Source organism: Astatotilapia calliptera, chromosome 16 (genome assembly GCF_964374335.1).
Source record: "Astatotilapia calliptera chromosome 16, fAstCal68.1, whole genome shotgun sequence".
NCBI lineage: Eukaryota > Metazoa > Chordata > Actinopteri > Cichliformes > Cichlidae > Astatotilapia > Astatotilapia calliptera.
In genome coordinates, this window is record NC_137437.1 from 16331525 (window position 1) to 16353192 (window position 21668).

At 41.4% G+C, this 21668-nt stretch overlaps 1 protein-coding gene across 4 annotated transcripts in view; it reads right to left on the reverse strand.

Annotated features, from left to right (window-relative positions):
* sytl5 (synaptotagmin-like 5) overlaps nt 1–21030 on the reverse strand; it is a 44963-nt gene extending 23933 nt beyond the window's left edge. Inside the window, exon 1 of one of the 4 annotated variants that reach the window (XM_026144491.2) lies at nt 20717–21030. The gene's annotated coding sequence lies outside the window, so the exon portion shown is untranslated. Of the gene's footprint in view, nt 1–19963; nt 20648–20716 lie in introns of those variants that run through there. The other 3 variants (XM_026144489.2, XM_026144492.2, XM_080291074.1) reach the window with 3 other exon arrangements.
* Between the last annotated feature and the right edge of the window lie 638 nt (nt 21031–21668).

The following is a 21668-nucleotide window of genomic DNA, read 5'->3' on the forward strand; positions in this document are numbered from 1 at the left end:
AGATATGAGTGAGAAATGAACATGCAACAAACATGAACTGAGCATTCAGCGGCCGGATGGAATAATTCAAAGTCCAAGGCCACAGGACGCTGGTAGAAAAGCGTCGGTATTTTAATTTCAGCTCTTTTCTCTCAGAAAGGAAACCTTCCAAGGGGAAAAACAGGATGAGTCAGACACAGTATGTCTGTCAGCCTCTGAACGATGGGCTTGTTGATATTGTTGATGTGTTATATTTTCCTTACTGTCACAGATTCCCCTCTAAAGACCAAAACCAACACTGAGTGATCCTCGGTACCCGTGCTACGCTTTTATCCAGAGTCCTTTAATACATTCATATGTAACAGAGCCTAAAGACAATTAAAAACACATCAATGAGCTGCATTGCTGCACTGTTTCTTCACTGTGAGGAGTACAGGCACTGTAGCTCAACTTGATTCAGCGTCACATCCTGCTGCTGTGTGGCTTTTAAATAAATGATTCTAAATGCCTCTGAACTTTCTTTTCCTCCCCCCCCACACTGAGATCCAGTCATCTTGGGTCCGGAGAGAAGACGGGGATGAAATATGAAATATCAGTCACCATCTCCCTCGTGTCTTTCATGTTTTGTTTGTAATGGTTGCTGTACCCTCTGCTCACATTGTTTTGCTGCTCTGATTAAAATAAACATCTGTTCTCCCCAGTTGTTTAGCACTTTAAGATTTGCAGAAAAAATAAAAAAAAACTGAACTAAATTCAAGTAGTCTCGAGCTCCAATATGCTGCTGAATGAAACTCTATACACACACCGTGACTGGTTTAACTGGAAGACTTCATGACTATTATTTTGTTATTTGAGCATTACTGCATGTTGCAAACAACACAATATTTCACCGGGTACACCCACATCAGTGCTTACTCATAAAGCAGTTAGTGAGGGAGGCATTCAACTCTGCACACTCAGGAAATGATGGGAAAAAATACATATGCGATTATTTAATACTGACTGCTAATGTGGTTGAAATCGTTATTGCAGTTTATAAACAACAGAATAAATCTATACGCAAAATCATCAAATTATAATCAAACTGATGTGGCAGAAATAAGCCAAACATTAGTCATATCCAATAATCTTGCAGTCAGGTTAGAGATGCTCATTATTTTCTACATTTAATTACAGTAATGATCTTCTTTAACAAACACTTTTTACTTCACTCATAAAAAAACAAAACAAAACGGAAACACCTGAGAAAAAAAAGCCAGTCTGGAAAGGGTTACAAGCCATTTCTAAGGCTTTGGGACTAAACTGAACCACAATGACAGCCATTTTCCACAAATGGAGAAAATTTGGAAAAGTGGTAATGCTTCACAGGAGCTGCCGGCCTGAAGAAATTACTTTAAGAGCACATGGACGACTCATCCAGGAAGTCAAAAAAAACGAACCCAGAAAAACATTAAAAAACCACTTACATGTTTCAGTTAAGGTCAGAGTTCATGATTCAACAATAAGAAAGAGACTGGGCAAAAATGGCCCAGTCTCCCATGAGTTCAAGAAGAAAACCGCCGTTGGTTTGCTGGCTAATCTAATTAGCCAATAACATGAAGGCAGCTCAATGAATTTGGGCCTGTAGGCATGATCAAGACAACCTGCTGAAGTTAAAACTGAGCATCAGAATGAAGAAAAAGAACCTTTGACCATGATGTGGTTGTTAGTGCCAGACAGGCTGGTCTGAGCACCACATGTTGAAACTTGAAACAGATGGGCTACAATAACAGAAGACCACACCAGGCGCTGCTCCTGTCACCTAAGAACAGGAATCTGAGGCCGCAACTCACACAGGCTCACTAGCATTGGAAAACTGGTCTGATAACTCTTGATTCCTGCTGTGACATTCAAATGGTAGGATCAGAATTTGATCTGCCAGTCATAAAAGGAAATAGGAAGCCACAGTTGGGGGATGCTAGGACTATATGGAACAGATAGGAAAGAGAGGAAAACTCTGTTACCTTTGTCCCTGAATGTAATAAAGGCTCATAACTGTCACAACTTAGAAGTAGGTTTGCAGGAGACCCTCCTCATCCTTAGCTGTAAGAGTAAGACAACAAGAAGCCAACAGCTCAGTGGAGATTCCCCAAGGGATACCCGAGTGGGGATCTTAGTTTGCTGTGACTTGGGGGTGGGAGGAGATGACTTTATGACCAGCAGGAAGTCACATATACAGACACACACTGTTAAAACACACACACCCACACACACATTCACACACACACAACACACAGAGGTACGCGCACACGCAGGCACTCACTTGCTCGCACATACATACACAAACACAGTGTTTTAGGTTTACAACACACCGTGTGGGTTTTACGATGGGGGGTGTGGGGGGTCGCTTGTATAAAACTCGTTGTACCAGACAAAGAAGTTGAGATCTGCAGAGGAATTCTCTCCACTTCTGGAAGGTGCATGAGTGACTGAAGATAAAGGTTTTGTGAAATAACTACTAAGTTCCGGTGTCGTCTCTGGAGAACTGAGGAATAAAAAGAACTGGGGTGAAACTGAAAACGCAACAATAGCCATGTCTCAAACCTCAAATCACCTCAAACTGGTTTCTTGAGCATGACGATGAAATCCAAAATCCCTGAGGAATGTTTCGTGCAACCTGTTGCATCTGTGCTATGACGAACTCTGCAGTTCTGAAAGCAAAAAAGGGGATTCAACCTGGTATTAGAAAGGTGTACCTAATATAATGTCAGGTGGGTGTACATAAAAGCAATCACTGCCACAAATTGAGCCAAATGCTAGCTTTCCAATTTTCTTTACATGGTCATGTGCTACAGACAGTTAACCTTACAACTAGGGTTCAGTGCATCCCAAAGACCAGGAGCAGCCCTCTGTAATATTTTATGTGTGCCCCCCCACCCTGGAGTCTGACAAGGAAAGAAGGCACTGATGTACAGTTCATTCATCTCTGTTACTTGTGAAATAATGATGCAGCAGCTCAGAATGACTCCAAGGGAGCATTTTGCTTCAGCTTAACTGTTATGTTCCATCCATCATAGCCGATTAAACTCCCCAACATTAACAAACACAGCTGGCGTTGTCACTAAGGATTTAAAAAAAACAATAAACCAGTGGATTTTCTTTAAAACAGCAAACAAATAAAATAAGGAAATAACAAAATAAAACACTGCCGTCCTTTCATCAGACAGCACATAGAGTCTGACTTCTATGGAGAGAAGGTGTGAAACGAAAACAGTAGCGCAGCAGAGTCCTTAATGTCAGCACCACAGAAATAGCATTAGCTACTGTTCACTGCAGTATATTTTTAATTATAGCTCTCAATGCCAGATATGCGTTAGATGATATAAGGTTTTGCTGCAATTCGATAAATCATATTGGATTATAAACCTTGAAAGCCTTGCACAAAGCATTTCTGTGAGAGAGTTCTAGCGGGATGAGTGAGGTTGTGAGAACATTATATAGTGTGTTTATGTAGAAAATGTGGGTCACGCTGACTTCTTCAAACTGAAAATTCACCGGCTTCAACTCCAGCGTTAGACATGTTATTGCAGCAAGAAGCAGCTTAGATCTTTGACTCGAGAGATCAGTTTTTCCTTAAAGAGTTATCCCTTCACCTTTAATCAGCAGATTCTTCATCTCCTGGGAGGCACAGGTTTTTCTAGATAACGTCCCCAGGCACAGCAATATATATCGCCCAAAGAAGTGTTTACAAGAACTGAGAGTCTGTATCACCTAATAAAGTTTAAAGATTTCCAGCTCTATGTATCAGACAGCTTCATTTATAACAGTCAGTCAGTCGGGGAAGTTCTCCCCAGGATAAAAACTGGCAGATTGTACTGTGGCTCAACTCTTTTGTTTTAATGTATAGCTTCTGAATCCTCCTGCGGCGATTCACAGGATGCTGAATCATTAATGCAGTCGGACTCGGTAGTGATGATGAATAACAGAGATCATCCCTGATGACCATTAAACAGCGGGTCGCTTGACACAGCCGCAGACCACCTTCTGCCGGATTCAGACAAACAACACGGGGTCTTTATGTGGAGCAAACACAAACACACAAGGGCAGACTTCCTCTAAGTGTAGGAAGCATCAATTATTCACCATCCAAGGTCAATAATAACACACTTCACAGCTGCTTACGCCTTGCCACTGCAAACACCAGAGAATATGACAGAGCAAATTCCTGTTTTCTTTGGATAGCAAGTGCCTCTTTCCCCCAGGTACAGTACACCTGTTTACGCACACATTTTTAATCACCACCCCTCGCTTGCGCGTTTGTCATGTTCGTGTTATATTGACAGTACTGCAAAAACACATTTCTGACTCATAAACGCTGCTTATGTTACCATGCAGACTGCACCAATACAGCAGACCTGCTTGAAAGAGCAAACAAATACAGAATGTAATTACACCCCATTTAACCGACAGATTATTGATAGATTCTCAATTTATTGCCATCATTCAAACGCTTTTGTTTTCAGAGTGGAAATCTTTACAGTCGGCACGCGTCTGTTGAGCATATTTAGATAATCAAAGATCCTTTTGATAAAGTGCTAACAGATGAGCACGATAAACAACTTACGCTTAAAATTAAACTTCAACGTCATCTTGGTAATTAGTCACATTTATCACAACTTCACATCCATTAAATCACAGCACTGTACAAAAGTCTTGAGTGATTATGAAAAAGGTCACGTAGGGTCAGATCAAATTAAAAGGATTCTCAGACGCCTTTAGAAGAAAAGGTTGGGAATGAATATGATCCTAGCAGGGGATTTGAAAAGATCTCCTAATAACATGAAATAAAATATTTTACTGCAATATGCTCATCTAATTTTGAACAGCTGCCAACCAATAGGAACAGGCCATTTGGTGCAAAAATGATGTTACTAAAAACAAACCCCTCAAGGTGTGTTTTATCTTGTAAGGTAAAGACGCAACAATAGTCATCACGTGTAAAATCAGATCCTATATGGGAGGTGTGCCAGACAAAAAGCATCTGGTATTAGAGCAAACATCAGTGCATAAAAGACTATTGGCCAATGACCATGAAGACAAAGAGCAGCTCTATTGGAGTAATGTGCTATGGACACAGAGTTGTTTTTGCAGAGTTAGTGCAGACGTGTTTCGTGCAAACCAAAGAAAGCTTTTCAGGAGAGCCTCAAACCAGCCTTGAAGCACGGTGATCAGAATGCGGTTTGGGGCTACTTCACTGCCTCGGGCCTGCTTCCAGTCATCGATTTAACAATAAATACTGCATCATATAAAGAGAGTGCTTGAAGATAATGTCCAAAACGTGTTGCTCAACCAGAGCTGGAGCATTTTAACAGGAAAGCAATTCTCGGCACTGCCACACACATCCATCTAAGTACAACTACAAATTGAAGGTATGACTCAAATGGGCTTGCTGTGGTTCCATTTAAAATGCTCAGATACTTTTATTTATTTAAAAAAAATAAAATAAAATTGATGCCACGATGTTGACTTGTGTCTTGCTGGATAAATCTTTACAGTGTCAGCAGGACAAAAACTATCAAACTGATTTTGTGCTAAGAAAGAAACCTGTAGGTTTTTGGATAATTCCTTAATACTTTACAAAGGCTCTTCTAGTTTTAGTAGCCTGATCCGACCGACTCTGTGCCTCAGCTCTTGTGTTTCTTTAATCTTGCGTGTGCTTTGGATTCTGCCTCAGCCTGCTTCCTGTACACCGTTTGCTTCTGATCTTTTGCACCTGTGAGTCAAACTTTTTTTTTAACCCACATACTTTTACAACCGATCTCACAATGATGACAAATCTACACTCAGACATAAAATTCAATTACTTCTCTAAGCGTCAGAATGAGATGAAGCACAAACCTCTTGAGATAGACGACTGCACATAAAAGCCAGGCTCAGGACAACATAATTTACCAGCGGAGAGTCTTCAGACTGAGAAGCTCTTTATAAAGCAGTTAGCGCACAGACTCTTACTTTATTGCTTTCTGCTGTGCAGATACAGACAACAATCCATAAGCATGTTCAGAATGGTTTCCAGCTCAACCATCTTATCTGAGGGCGGAAATAAGATTTATCCTGCTATCTCAGCCGTGCATCTCCCCACCATGTAATCTACTTCCTGCTATCGGATGTGAACCAGTGTTCACAGTGGGGTGAAATCAATAGGCAGGCTGCGTCTTCACCGGAAAGCTCGAGATGAGATGTGGCACGCTGGAGCAGAGTGGAGAGGTTTCTGGGAAGAGATGTGAGGTGGATTTGGGTGAGGACAAAAATCACACCAGCAACAATACATGACGTGTTTGTCCGACTGGAAAGCATTCGTAGATTTCTCTTTTTTAGTCTCTTGCTTAGACTCTAACACACACACCTCAGGGTGGATAATATATCTGCAGTGCACTAATGACCCTTTCTCTCAGCCTGGAGGTCTGTCAGACACACTGTTCGTGTCACTGCCAATCAGCGAAAACCTGCTGTCAGCGTGAATTTCCTTCACTCCTCGCTCATCAATTCATTCCCTGAACTCCCTGCATATCAATAACTCTCCCGAAACACGGCTCACCACGGTTTGTCAACTGGAATCCAATTTAAAACCTTAATTACTTGGTTGGCTTAAAGGTAATGAAGCAGCATTAGGTGCCGATATGAATAACCCACCTCCATCAAGCCTGACACTTTGCATAACAGTGACTAACACTCTGTCGTCGCCTGATTTGGCCTTTTGTCTGCGAAGAAGGTGATGCCAACATGCAGCAGAAAGACATATATAGGAGAACGGCAGCCAAACTTTGCGATATCTTTCCTCGATTGGCTGTCTACGAGTCATCTTTCCTGGACGGAAGATTAGAGTGGGGTGACTTTGTTCACGTATCTGAAGGCAAAAGTGCTTTAAAGGTGCTTCAAACCACCACAGTCAAAGCTGCAATCACAGAGAGGTGACACATGATGATCGTTTAAAAAAAAGGAATAAAAAACAAACAAACATTACACTAGTCTACAACCACAAAGTGTGGCAGAAGTAGCTCTGTGGAACCACGAGGGAGTTTTAGTGTCTCATCTCCAAACAGCCAGTCAACCGCTGTGTGATCATAATTGTTCGAGTCTGGCTGTTTCAGAAGACTGTTGGATGCAAGCTGCCAGTTTGCTTCAAATGAGGTGCTTTTCACATTTGCTTTCATCTCCAGCCTCTTTCCATCCCCAAATACTATAAGCACCTTCCCAAAAACAGAACTGGGGGGAGTAACTTTAAAGGATTCCTGCAACATCCCTAAAAGTTGTGACCACCTGTGTCTGAGAGAAAAAAAAACGGGTTTTGTTTGAACTTCTTGTTGGCTGCTGAGTGCAGTCTAACAAACGTCTTCAAAGAAAGGATGACTGCTAGCTGAGCTATCCGATCACTGCGTCTCGCCCTGTGTGAGAGCATTCAAAGCTGCCTGCTGAGGAAAAGCTTTAGAAAAACTCATTTGTTCAAGCTTCATTATTCCAAGATAGCTCCCCCGCCCACGGATAACCCCACCGTCACACCAGGCGAAATACTTAATTTGTTGTTACATGTTTGCAGCAGTCTGTTTCCACTAATGTTGGCTTTGCAGACGTTTTTCCAGCGCTTTTCCAGTGATAAATGTTGGAGGGAAAAAAAATCACTGCCCTTGACACTGTATCTCAGTAAGCTGTTAAAGGCCTTGGCAGCTTGTTACCATGCAGTGTGAGCAATATGTCAAGAACCTGCCAATAAGATAGTAGTTAATTAATCCACACTTAGTGTCCCAGTAAGAACATCTGTAAATGGTAAATGGACTGGTGCTTATATAGCAGTTTTCTACTCAATTTGAGCACACAGAGAGTCTTTTACTAGATGCCTCATTCATCTACATTCATACAAGCACTTTCTTCTTAGCTTTAAGCTAATATTCACACACTCGTACATCCGACATATGCAACAGGAGTGACTTAGGGTTCAGTATCTCGCCTCAGGGTTTTCTAACATTGTCACTGGTGGAGGAGCCAAGGATCAAGCATTGACCTTCCAATTAGTACACAACCTGCTCTACCCTCCTGAGCTATAGACACTCAGGAGGTTTTTGCTCAGGATATTTTGTTTGTAATAGCAGTTGGATAAATCTCTCTTATACTCACGTCCCAAAATTTGTAACATTTTTCCTATAAATGGGGAACAACCCCTCTCCCCTCCACGTTTGCACAGTTTGGAACAATTATAAACGCTTGTTGATTAAGACCTCATCAAAAATGTATTGTAAAAAGTAGTTCACTTCAAAGAACCTGATACCTGCAACCTTCCAAATATTATTTTGGATTTGTGGGAGAGGAGGATGTTTAAAGCGGGTACAAACACTCAATAGCCAGTTTGTTAGGTGCACATGTTCACCTGCTTCACAAATATCTAATCAACCAATCACATGGCAGTAACTCAATGTATGTATCATTGTATGGTAAAAGTAACCCCCTGAAGTTCAAACTGAGCATAAGAATGGGGAAGAAAGTTGATTTAATTGACTTTATTGGTGACAGATGAGCTGATCTGATTATTTCATAAACTGCTGATCTGTTGGGATTTTCCACACAAGCGTCTCTGAAGTTTACAGTGAATGGTTTGAAAAACAGAAAATATCTAGTGAGCTGTAGTTCTCGAGGAGAAAATGCCTTGTTGATGCCAAGGATAAGAGGAGATTTGCCAGATGACTTCAAGCTGACAGTAACTCGAATAACCACGCATTACAACGTAGATGAAGAAGATCATTTCTGAACCTTGAGGTAGATTGTAGTGTTAAGTGCTGGTAGAGTGAGAAGGGGCAGATAGGGTAAGAAGTTTTCAAAAACAACAACAACAAAAAAAAAAGCATAGCTCAATCCTGCCTTGTATCGATGGTTCAAGCTGGTGGTGATGTAATGGTGTGTGCGATTGTTTCTTTTATGACCACAGCATACCCATTTTCTGATGACTGCTTCCAGCAGGATAACGCACCATGTCACAAAGCTCAGATCATCTAAAATTGGTTTCTTGGACATAAAAATGAGTTCATTTTACTCAAATAGCCTCCATTTAGTAGCAGATCTCAATTCAGTAAAGCATCTTTGACCTGACATCAAGTAATGGATGTGCAGCAGACAAATCTGCAGCCAGTGTGTGATGCTATGATGTCACTATAGACCAAAGTCTCTGAGAAGTGTTTCCAGGACCGTGTTGAATCTGTATCACAAAGATTTAGGACAGCTCTGAAGGCAAAATGGGGTCTGACTGAGTACTAGCAAGGTATAGCTAATAAAGTTGTCTAGTGTTTATAGAGTTTATATGAGATTTTCCATCTTCTGCCGCTTTATACTAGGGCTGGAGATGAACGGTTACCTGCTCTAATGTTTACTCTCTGACCAATTTCTCTTTGATCCGACTGCTGTCAGAGTTACTTGGGTAAGAAGAGCTAACCCAACATCAATTGTCTTTCAGGACTCAGCCATTATCTTTGGCAGCAGGAGGAACAAACTACTGCTGAGAAACCAGAGTTCACTCAAACTTAAAGTGACTGTTAGCTTAGTGAATGTTTACTCTGAGTCAGCTCCAAACTCAATGACACTTAAGAAGGAAATTGACATTGTGGCATCATTTTGTTCAAACAGACAAACGAGAAGTCCATTTTGTGGTTCAAATACCAGCAGGACAAGTCATATTACATTTTTTTTTAAAAGAAGTGGTAAGCTTACTTTTTGTTATGATGTTTTTCCATCCTTCATTTAACAGCTTAAGCTTTGAGTGAGAGCATGTCAGAAATGTGTATAGTTTATATATTACATTATGTTAGTAGACACCAGCTAAATTGCTAAAACGCTACCTAGAATGCATAAAATATACAGATAATAAAAGAAAAACTTGAGTTTGAAATTTAGATTTTTGATATTTCAGATTTTTTTGTGAATAATATTTGGAAAAAAAAATTCCTTTCTTGAGTTACTGAAAAGAAAAAAAGAGATTTCCTCCATGGCTGTCTTTCACAGTTAAGATACAAGCCACCGATGTTTAACACATTTGCTACCAAGCCTTGACCAACATTTAAAGTGCTGCCCTTACAGCCATGAAGCACACATGTCACAGCCGCTGTAACATTACACTCGCAGCAGAGCCGTCCTCTGTAATGACCTATCAAGCCTGCAGGCCTCCACAGTTCCCTGCCAGGCTCAATGGAGCAGAAAATAGGAAAAACAAACCAGCATAGACAGTTCCTCTAAAAAAAAAAAAAAAAAAAGTCTTATCCCACCCCCTCTCTCAACCCCCGTTAGCTGTGCTCTCTTAATCTCCCTGCACTCCTTCCATTTTTTTCTTCTTTTCACCTTCACTGAACTCTCGGGCATCACTCTTATCTGAAGGCTGCTTGTCCTTGTGCTGAAAGGTTGCTTGTGTCATTTCACCTGCTAATTAAGAGGAAAAGGGCAGCGTGAGCTCAGGAAAAGGCTGTTTATCCTCCAAAACAAACCAGCAAAGAAACTGCAGAAGAGACAGAGCCAGAAAATTGGTCGTGATTATTGTGCTGTGCTGTTAGGTGTTGCTGGTAAAATAAAAGACTTCCAGGAAGAGAAAAGCCCATCTGGACTTCAAAGGGAAAGATACGTACACCAGGTTTTTACCTTTAATGCACACCAAGTGTTCTGACCCCAAAAGCCTTGTTTGGAGTACAGAATGCCTTAAAACACAGCGGTTTGTGAGAGAAATACAAATCAAACTAAAACAAAGGACCTTTCTTCTCCTCATCTCCTCAGCATTGTGATTACTGTTGCCTAAAACTAAGAGCTCCTCCAGCGTTTGGCAATCAGGACAAGAAACCATATTGTTCCTCCTGATCCAAGGTTTGACTAATGGACAGACTCTCCTACCCAATACCCTGGCCTTCCTTTCCAGGGAGGCTGAGGAGTATGGCCCCCTCTGTAATTCTACCATACCTCCAGCACCACTTGTTAAAAATAGGCACCACCACCTCAGACCTCCATGCAGACAGACCACAGCATCCAGAACTTCAGGCCCCAGGGGGCCCTGCTATGAGGAGTGGTTTAACTACCTCAGTGAGATTTTCCCCAGTGATGTGCAAGCCATCCCCTTTTCCTGGGAATCCTCAAAGTATTCCACTGTACACTGTATCATGTTCCCCTCCCAAGTCACCTTATGGTGCCAGATTTGCTTTTAGGCTGACACTGGCCTACCACAGCTAGGTTTTTGCTTCAGCTGTTCGGCCAGCGCCGCACTGCATCTGGAGTCCCACAGGCCAGCAAACCCAATAGGAATTCTCGTTCAGCTTGATGACTCACTTCCTCCATCTGATTCATGCAGGAACGAAGATGGAGTGCTTTGTAATTGTTGGAGTAACTGCAGTTTTGTTTGGTAATCTACACTGAAGCTGATATGGGTTTTGAGGTCTTGTCTTATACAAAAAGAGCTGTCATGTTTACAGTGAACGGTGTACTGAACAGTTAAGACATTTGAAGGTAAACAACAAGACGAGAGGGAAAAGGGTTGGTTTATAGTGTGTGGGCTGCACACAATGCACTGTAAGCAATAATACACCGTGTCAAGACGATGCAGCTAGCAGTCATATTACAGAAGACAGCCCATATGAACAATGGAAGATGTTATATGAGCAGCACAGACTCAGAATGAAACTCTGACAAGAATCTCACATTGTAATTGAAATTGTTACTGCCAGGTCTGAATCAATCTGCAGCATCACATTGACAAAAAGAATTCAGCTTGCCCCTAGAATGACCTCAGAGTGACTGAAATCAACAAGATATGATGTTTTTTAAGGGTAAAACCAAGAACCAACAGCTGCAAACACTGCAAAGCCTACAACACTGAATTACATCTGCAAATTGATCTGTTTGTACTTCTCTTGCTTTATAAAAGTGCATGATGACAAAATGTATACCCACTTACAAGACTTAATTTAGAAAATGGTTCTCACAACTACAGCAGACGTGTAAAACACCTGCTGAAATAAGACAAGCCTCTGATGTAAATCAAAATAATGATTTAACCTGTATTATTACATTTGTTTCCTTAGATTCTGCGTGGCCAGTGACAGAGATGCCATTTGGTCCTTCAGTCTTCAGTATGATCAGCTGCTCTCATTTCTGCAGTGTGAAAGCTGCCAGTTTATTCTGGCAGGACTGAAAAGCAGCAGTAAAATTGTCCAGAACTGAAGCCACAGTCTGGCGCCTGTTCCTCAAATCTGGCACTGTTTAGAAACTGTGAGACGGTTCAAGTGCAGGAAGTCTGTTTGTTGGATAAACAAAGATTTTCACTGCAGAGAGTCTGAAATCTTTTACTCTTTGCCATCATACCCTCTGATGAGGGGAGGCAGATTTTAAAGAACAGATTAAACTAAGATTTAAAAATGTTGTCTTTATGTTTCGAGAAAACTTTACATAGTCAGATATGTAATAGATTTGCATGCTGCCAGTGCGCAAACACTTAAAGAACAAGAGACAAGAGCTTTTAGATTGAGGCAGGATCTCATTAACCCAGTTTCTGCTGCCACTGCTGCTTCTTCTTCAAGAGGAGAGGAGTGAGAGAAATGTTCGGGTTAAACCAGCTCCCTTCACTAACATGGTTGACTATTTCATAACACTCCAGTCCAACCAAATTGTACTTTCCTTCATCTTTTCAAGACACTACAAGCTAATGGACAGAAGGGAGATCCTCTGCATGCATGCGTGCGTACATGTTCATAGCAGCATTAGTATTAATCACAGCGTAACAACTGAACAGCATGTGTAATTTAAGGCTGGGCAGATGCTAATGGATTATGAAAATTCGTATGATAAGCCCTGCATCATTTCGGCTTTATTGCGCTGTATGCTGGTACATTAGCATAGCTGGAAAATCTAGACAGATGCACAATGAAATTCAGTGTTAAGCGTCTGGGCTGGCAGAGCCTCCACAGCAGATCGATGAATAAAGATCTTCTAGCAAAGACAAACTGCTGTTTAGACAGACAGGTGGGACCTGAATCCTCCGGATTTAAAGCACTTCTGGATGTTATTTATCCCCATAACGTGTTAGAGCATGCATTTATAATTTTCCTAAGGATTATGTTGTTAATGGCCATGACATACATTCATCTGAAATGGAACAAAACATTTTCTGTTCTATATGCCAGCTCCTGGCATCCCACATGCTTGTGGAAAATCCAGGCTAGGAGCCAAAACAACTGCTTCTGCAAAATAATTAGCATTCAGCAACCAATATTTAGAGCACAGGACGTTTTGACAGAAAGGGCATCCTGCTCTGCATTTCAGAGCAACCACAGACAATTACTGATTTCTCACATAGGCTGGAAAAAGGTTTTGTTTTGAAGTTCAAAGATGCCCCTCCAACTCGCAATTAGAAAGCGTTACCAAAGAAGCAGCTAACAGGTTTGTTCATGCCTTATATTGCTTTAATTGTGCTTAATTTGTGGATTAGTCATTTTTACGAAAGGGTGTCATGTTGTGAAACATCACTTTGCACTCTTATAAAGCAAGACTAAAGCTGCCAGAAGGAATGGGAGACTTCAAATTAGTACAAAAATTCAAGACACAAGACTGGGAACTTTGATTTGGCAGATTTTTAACAGCAGCTAAACTTGCTGATGCAACCCCAAAGAGTTTCGTTTTCCTTCTTGGTTTGGACTGGGGATCTTCTATTAGAAGACTTCTTATAGATTATAGATTTACAGTCACTCAAAGTTCTCAAGGTCTAAAGCCTCAGTTACGTGGGAAAAAGTGTAGTCCTCGACTTGTTGGAAAGCGGTCCCTAGAGGTTACTGTCTGTTGCTAGGTGAAACAGGGCACAAAGAGAAAAATCTTTGTGATTGCTGTGGTCACTAACAGACTCCCACAGTCGCCTGTAATTTGCATGGAAGATGGCAATTTGCCTGCAAACAGCTGTAAAGACCAAGCAGTAACAAAACTTGATACGTAAACTGGAAACAAAGACTCGAGCTGTGCTTTCACTTAAAATGAACGCATTTCCAAACATGTAACTTTTACTTTAACTGCAAACTGTCATTTCAGGTTCGCATTGCACTAGCACTTAGTGATTGGTTGGAGAGTAGTTGGCGTTTTCTATACAGACTACAGGTGATGACGGCAATCTGCCAGCAACCAAAGCAATCACAAGTAGATTTTTGGTGTACCGCCATTTAGCTCTGAAAATTTCGCCTAACTGCCAGCAACCTCCAGCAAACACTTGCCAACTACAGATTGGGAAATGCAACTTTTTTCTAGTGTCCCATGGTTAGTAGTGGTTCACAAACTGGTCTCTAGAGCCTACACAATTAGGGCTTTAGCAGTCAATTTAACAGCGACTGACATCAGTCAGGAAGGAATACTGTTTTTATCCTAGCAACAAGTGGTTGCCAGGTGGTTGCCAACCAGTCTCTAGGCATGTGTGATCAGGGCCCAGCATACTAACCTAATGTGAGCTAGGTTCTGCTCATAAGCAGGCTACTGTAATTAGCAGGCAGCTTGAAGAACAACTAGAAGCCTTTCAAAGCCTGCTCACCAACACATTTCCAGTATTATATCAGGAGGGTCTATGAAGAACTATTTCTGTATTTAATTCAGTAGACAAACCAACATTCACACCCACGTAAATCTCCAGCTGCATGGATTTGAAAGTGAGCCAAGGTTAACTATGTGTTAGCAAATGATCTCTGAAGTCTACAAATTATTAGTCAAATATTTATAAATCTTCAATAATCTCTAACTTATGCAACTTTCGAAATCACGCTGCACTGGATGTGTTGCGACATATAAAAATGTGAGTCAATGAACTGTAACGTCATTGGAGGAACTAAAACAGCTAATTAATGAGCTCAAATGAATTAAAAACTCCAACATGATCTGACCTTAATGTAAGAAGAGGACTACTAAAGACACAAAACAAAAACACAACTGCATTTCTCAGAACCAACAAAACCAATACGGACTTTGCCCTTGTCGACAAATATGGGTGAGGTCGGCGGAAAATTTAACCGAAACTTCTGATTAATGTTCAGGATTACATGATTCAAATGTACACAGCAACGAGGACTATGTTATAATCCTACACCTGTGAGTCTCCGTCTGTTATGACGACATAAAGGCAGTGACCTCCTGTCTCATTCTGATAAAAGTCCTTGTTGACCAGATGAAATATAAAACCTCGCCTTTTTCTTCAGCAGCAGGTAAACATTGACTTCAGATTCAGCTTTATGTTTTCCAAACCTGCGCTTACTGGAAACAAAAGTCTATTCGCTTAGAGCTTAGCAGCTAGCCTTTATTAGGAGTCCCAATTCTTTTGATTATTGGCTCCATTGTCAAAAAGTTACTTTACTAATAGAGTTTAACAGCATGTCACATCGATTTTAGGAAGATTAAGTCGACTCCTAGCATCCAAATATCAAGATTTAACTCTAAAGCTCAAATCCAGTTGATTTCCATTTAACTAGAACATATTTTAGAAGCAAAATGCCAAATAATTAAATGATAAATAACAGTCATTCAACTCTGTAATACCCCATTTGTTGGTTTTCAAACATATAGCGCTTTTTAATCAGTAGTTTTCCATTCATCATTCATAACTCTGCAGTCATTTCACAGCCCAGGTTTATTGCACATTTCCATTAATTCCTCACATCCATTCACGTCACTGCAGCTGGTTAAAATAGTTATGATTAAACACCGTAATGTGCACGAAATGTCAACAATGAATTTAATTAATGCCTGTGTTACATGTACACCGTGCTGGGTGGATTTTCTTCACTGGCACATCCCGGTCAGCATGCTGAGTGCTGTGAAACACTAAGATAAGGATACAACTTTAAATAAAAAAGGGGCATTTTCAGTGTTTGTACTCTGTGTTTAGGTTCAAGTGTCCCATCATCCCACTGCAGCGCCCACAGAGGCATGTGTCCACACATTCAAGGTTTATGGAGGGCGACAGTGAGGCATCACTCCCTGACCAGCAATCTATTACTCAACTGAGCCCTTTCCCTCAGCACTGCCTCCAAATTACATTTCTGCTGTCGAGATGCTTTTCCCCTCCCCTCCCACATCCGCGGGGTTGTTGTTTGGACAGGTTGCCTACTGATTGCCTTGCTGCTGCTGTGATTGAACAAGGATGCGGTGCATCTCTGAGGCCACGCGGGGCTATAGGCTGCATACCAAACGGGCAAGCAGCATGCGTTTGGAGAGCTTTGGATGAGAGCGCCATCAGTGAGTGGGAGGGAGGGAAACCCCGCACAACACTGCACTACAGAGATCAGACATTCAGTGCAGCAGCATGGAGGAGCTTTGTTTCAGCACCTCAGGCATCAGCAGTTAATCTGAATGTAATTGTGCACCAATCTTAAACACAATATGACTCGCGCTTTAAAGGACGACAGTTTGATGTGTGAATCTCCATAATTCTTTAAGACATCTGTGAAAATATGAGTAAATGAACAATGCAGAGAGACGTTGTTTAAGAGGCAAAGAGGGTTCCCTAGAGAGGCGGAGAATAACAACTAAAAAAAAAGGATTTCAAGTTTCCAGGCTTTCTAGGAAACTGCAAGCACATTATGTATTTTTAGCCCCAGCTCATTCATATGTCTCATTAACAGAGAGATGAAGCTTGAAATATTAGGGACTGCAAGTATGAGATATTTCCAAACTGGTAAAATTACAAGAAAAGACTGTATCAAAATAAAATCTATCACTAACCCTTCTGCAAGAAATCAGTTCACTGTTTGTTTAAATCTGTTTCAATATGGTAAAAAGCTGTTACAAAGAACAAAACTATAGACTTTATTTAGCCAGATTTTATGTCTTTTGTGTGATTTTAGGCCCATTGTGTTAAGAGAATATTCAAATATTTAAAAAATAACTGTTAAGTTAGACATGTGAGGGTGAAGAATATTAATGCATGACATATTGTTATTACTCGGCTCATATGAAGTTTATTTTGCCTTCCTAAAGCTTCATGCCACCATCTTCCAAATCTATGTTCTGCACTCCACTTAAATTAAATCCATTATATTAAAACAGAGGTGAATAAAACTGACCATTTGAAGAGACATTGACTTTATGTCCTCTCCTAAACTTCTGGTTTCACTAGAGCTTTGTGTGCGTGTTGCTGTAAAGGGAGGGCAGGGTGAAGAGGGAGAAGCGACAGGAAGCCATTTCACAAAGAAAGTCTTGAACACATTACTATAAATTTAGTCCTAAAGAGGAAATTTTAAGGAAAACAAAAGTCACACAAAGGTTAACATTGCTTTAACTGCTGAGCTCATATCCATCCACTTAAGGTCACTAATTACGGTACTTCCAATCGCTCGATGCAGTCTAAACAAGGCTCATCTGCTGGTCGCTTTGTGAAGGAGATAAATGGAGGAAATAAACTCGCTGGTGTGCAGTATGCATTATGGTGGGTGGATATAGTTCCATTAACTAGTATACATTAACCCGTTCCACTTACCTGCCCCAGTGACAACCGTATCAGTTACTGGTGATCACATGAAAGGGACTATATGACGATACAGCCTAGAGATCACCACATGTTGTTTTTCACCCACAGACATAAACATGAATGTTTGTTTAAGACACTTTCTGAAGACAGAAGCCATGGCCATCTTTTATATACAGTTTATGGACAAAGCCAAGGGAATGAATTAAATATTTTATGGATACAGCAAGTCAGGTGTGAGGCTTAGCTACTCTTCTTTTATCCAGCACTATAACCTTCAACTTGAACATTTTATCATACAGCCTAAGAAATCCTTACTCCAGCTTACTCCCACAGTTCAAAGACATGTAGTTAGTGACGTTAGTTTAACTGGTGATTTTTAATTGCCCATTGGTGTGAATGTGAATGGTTGTCTGTCTCTCTGTGTTAGCTCTGCGACAGGCTAACAACCTGTACAGGGTGTACCCCTTGATTCGAACTATGGTAGCTGGGATAGTCTCCAAAAACCCTCCCTCCACTCCCTCAGGACCCTGAATCGGTTAGGCAGACAAGAATGGAAGGAAGCGTAAGAAATCAGAGGACTTTGGCTCTCAGACTCCAGAAAATATCTTCACATATTTTCTCATGTAAAAAAAATAGAAATGAATATGAGCACACCAAGTTTAGATTGAGGCTTTAAATGCTGCACTGAGCAACATTTTACCATCTTCCCAAAGAAGCTTCACCTTCTTTATCTGTAACAACAACAAGATCTCACAGCTCACGACAACGCTGCGAGCATCAACCACAAGCGCAGCATGAGCTAGTCAGATACTGCAATCTAGACAGCTACAGAAAGGTGGTGCAGCTGTCTAGTTTGCTTTTTGAAATACGACTTTGTAGAAAGTATGACATATTTGTGGTATAATAGTTTTGTCTCAAGTCAATCTGATACAAAGAGCCACACCATGACTCAAACTTTAAGCAGAGGTTTTGGATTTGCAGCACACAAGTATCAGTCTGGCACATTTGGCTGCAGCCTGCAGTGTCTGTCACAAGAATGCATGTGCGAGCAAATGTATGTGCACACATACAAATGCACGCACACACTCCTCTATCCTGTGCCGGCAGATCCCGGAGACCTCTAATGCTGTGTGACTGCAATCCCCAGGGATTCTTTCTGCACTACTGGATGAGCTCCCCTGCCTTTGTGTTAAGACATCAGGGAATCCCTACATTCGCTTGCTTCTCTCATTCTTTATTTGCCCATTTGTTCCCCTCACAACCCCCACAGCGGGTGTGCTGCATGAAGGTTCGGTTATCATCACCGAGGTACCCTGCTCGAGACTACGATACAACAGCCTCAAATGATAACCGCACCTATTGCTTAGAGGAGCCGAATGAACCAATTTAGGGAAGCGTCAGTATGACAAATTACAGTACGGCAGGATAATTTCTTACACTGCAATGGCTTGTTGTTTATGAAGGAAACAGCAGTGTACATTTTGGATCTTTCACATTGGCCTTTAGGGGTTCATAATAAAAATTATGCAATATATGAGCTCATTAGCTCAGCAGTGTTGTTTAAATCTACTCAGTGGACGGGGCTGACAGATGAAAACGTTGCCAGTTCTCGTCTGAATCTACTTTGTCAGTGTTAAGTAGCCACTCTGGACAGCAGCCAACCCTGTCTGAGGTCTAAGAGCCACTTGGGAAAGTTGAATTGGGCTTTTCTATTTTCACATTATACTGGCTGTTAAGATGTAACACTTGAGGCCAAATAAGAAAAGTAAATACAATTTAATTATGGATCAGCCCACATGTCTGACCTAAGGAGCAAACTTGCTCCTCATTTCAATGGGTGCTTCAAATATTTTTTTTTTAAATCAAATATTGCAAATTCAAACAAGTGACAAATTAAAAAAGAAAAAGAAAGAAAAAACTGTTATTTTGATTACACGAGAAAGAAATTAAAAGGGTTTTTTTCACCAGTTGTGTAAATATCATTAGGTGATTTCTTGTTGCTTGGATATTTCAAAAAGTATTCAACTTCATCCTCTCTAAATCAAAAATTATTTAGCACTTAAAAAAAAAACCCATCTACAAACAAATAATTCACTCTGGAGCCTAAATCACTGATGAAAAAATGAACTATTCTTGAGTGAAAGCTCACTATTACGCTGTTGATTCAGACAAAACAAGGCAATCAGAAAACATCCTTTTTGCCACTTTTTCCTCAATTTTCTGTCATTTTGTATCCCGAAACAAAAACACACAAATATGCATTTGAGTCACCGATGATTACTTATTCTCCACGGCTGAGGCCCCAAATTGATGGAAAGCCAACCAAGCATAAAATATTAATAAATAAATCCTGCATACATCATGTTTTCCTGTTGGTAGCTGAGCAGAGGGTTTTTTTTACATCCTGCAGCTGACAACATTTCAACCACCAAATGGAAGAAGAACTTCTCATTTCTGAATCACCCACATGCACCTCTGCTCATCTGAAGCAAAACCCACCTCTGAACAGCAGAATGAGGTCAGCCTGTTTCTTTATCAGCGCAGCCAGAGTACAATGAGCACTGTGTCACACAACCAGCCCAGCCTCCATACATTCAGCAGCATCCCGAGGCCACTGCTGTGCGCCTGTCACCTTTATGGTGAAATCCCCATGAAAAGACCTGGTGGGATATCCTGGTGACTCCGCGGACAAGGTCATCACTAATTAGGCTAAAACTCGGTTTATTATAAGAATAGGATGAAACAGCCTTGTTACACGGTCACTTCTTGTCACATCAAACCCAGCTCAGATCACTTGATCTAAACACGCATTGTTTGTGCTTTATTTATGTTTCACATCATCTTTAACAGCTCTTCGGTCTGCTGGAACAAGTTCAGCAGTGCAACACATTCTCAACAGGTTATTAAATTAACGAACAGGTAAATCTACCGTCGAAATCAGCGGAGGCAAGAAGGGAAATACCAGCTTTCTGCTGCAATGCACCTGCCCAAACGCGCCTAACTTTAGGTAAGAAGCGGGGCTGTCTGGACCCACTGATGTGTGCTGAGTCCTCTGAGGTCGTGGTCGTGATGGTGGACGGAGAGAGCCCCCTCCCCTCCTCTTTCGTCCCCGCAAAACAAGGAAAAGGCACAAATAAAACATCAGGAACTGCGAACAAGCTGCACTGCTGACCATATGTGCCGTATGCAACGCGCCGGTGTTTCAGCGTCCCGGAGCGCTGCCGGCTGACCTGCAGAGCGGCGGTGTCTTACCTGGTGTGCTCGCCTTTCACGGTGAGGGTCCGGAGGGGGGTGAGCACGGCCGGCTGCGGAGTCAGCCCGAGAATCATGAACCGTGTGAGAGCCTGTCGGTGCGCCTCAGCACCGTCTGAAGGCAGAGATCCACAGCCAGGGTGTTCCCGACAGGAGGGGGCGTGGTGTGTGTGTGTGTGTGTGTGTGTGTGTGTGTGTGTGTGTGTGTGTGTGTGTGTGTGTGTGTGTGTGTGTGAATGAGAGAGCCAGAGAGAAAGAGAGACAGAGAAATGGCTCTTTTCTGACAATGCGACATTCATTCTTTTTCTTCTTATTGTCCGTATAAATTAAACTTTAAAGGGCAAGTCGGTTCATAAAGCGCACACTGCAGTGCAGATCTAGGCTGAGGGAAACTCCCACTTGTCACTGCTACATTATGTATTATGGATTTCCCTGCTGGCATCCTCTGGGAGTCTGTATTTCTGTGGTAATGGCCGCAGGAGATGCCTGCTGTAGAGTGACTGTTTATTTACTAGTCTCACGAAGGACTGGGAGGGTTGATTATCTTTGGATAAAACACACAAATCAATATTAACAAGGCACACAACTTGTTTATGTCTGTGTGCCGCACACCTTTTGGTAAACAGTGCAGGAGTCTGAAATAAAAAGGATTTCTGGTTACATTTAAAATGTCAAACACAATCTGACTCATCCATCCACACACCAAGCAGCTGTATTTGTCTGTTTTTGTTCAACACACTGAGCAATCAGCCGCAAAATGGCAGTGAACTCTTTAATATAGTAACTCGTTAAAAAAACAGAACACCTACTGGGATCATTTGAAGGGTTAGAGATATGACTGAATAATAATTTAATCAAATTAAAAATGTTGCAACAAATCTGAAAAAATTAACAAATGCTTTTTGCCAGTCTGTGAAGCTGGGGGTCAGACACCCACCTTTACCCACAGCCC